Source organism: Aplysia californica, unplaced genomic scaffold, assembly GCF_000002075.1.
Source record: "Aplysia californica isolate F4 #8 unplaced genomic scaffold, AplCal3.0 scaffold00025, whole genome shotgun sequence".
Classification (NCBI taxonomy): Eukaryota; Metazoa; Mollusca; class Gastropoda; order Aplysiida; family Aplysiidae; genus Aplysia; species Aplysia californica.
Window position 1 is genome coordinate 307,104 of NW_004797295.1, and position 721 is coordinate 307,824.

Consider the following 721-nt stretch of genomic DNA (forward strand, 5'->3'; position numbering starts at 1 on the left):
CGACTCGATCGCCTCAAAAACAAACATGTTTGTTTTCAGTTTCAGGCGATCGAGTCGGGCGATCGGCCCGATCCAGCTGTAGTGGGCACCCCGTGGGATCAGATGGACAAACAGGGTCACCAATGTGGAAGTGTTAAGGAAAACAAGACAGATCCCAGTCAGGAGGTAGGAAGAAACCAGTGGCGATGGATCGGCCATACTCTCAGGAAGGACAGCAAAATGATTTTAAAAAACATTCCTTTTTTAAATGTTTTTCAACGGCCAGAAAAGTGTGGTTAGGCTACCGGGCTCGTAATCGTGAGGTTGGCGGGTTCGGGGGTTTGAGCCGCGGGCCGGACCTTGTGTCCTTGGGAAAGGCGCTTTGCACGTATTTTCCTCACTTCACCTAGGTGGGAATGGGTACCCGGCCATAGATAACGAAAGATCTTGTCAGTAGGAAAGTGTTTTAGCGCCTATAAATGGCCACTTGCACTGTATGCTTCCTGAGAAGTTGAGTTTGTTTCAGAATGCTCTCAGATCTGCTGGGGTAATAGTATAGATTGTGAAACGCATAGAGCTTGCTGTTGAGCGGGGATTTGCGCTATACAAATGCTATCTATTATAAAGATAAGAACACCTGGCCCACGTCCAGCAGTTACATCTGCCCTCGACACCTTACGGCATGAGTCGACAGAAAGAGTAGAGGAGCAAGTACAACTTTCATTAAAGAACCACGTGTGCA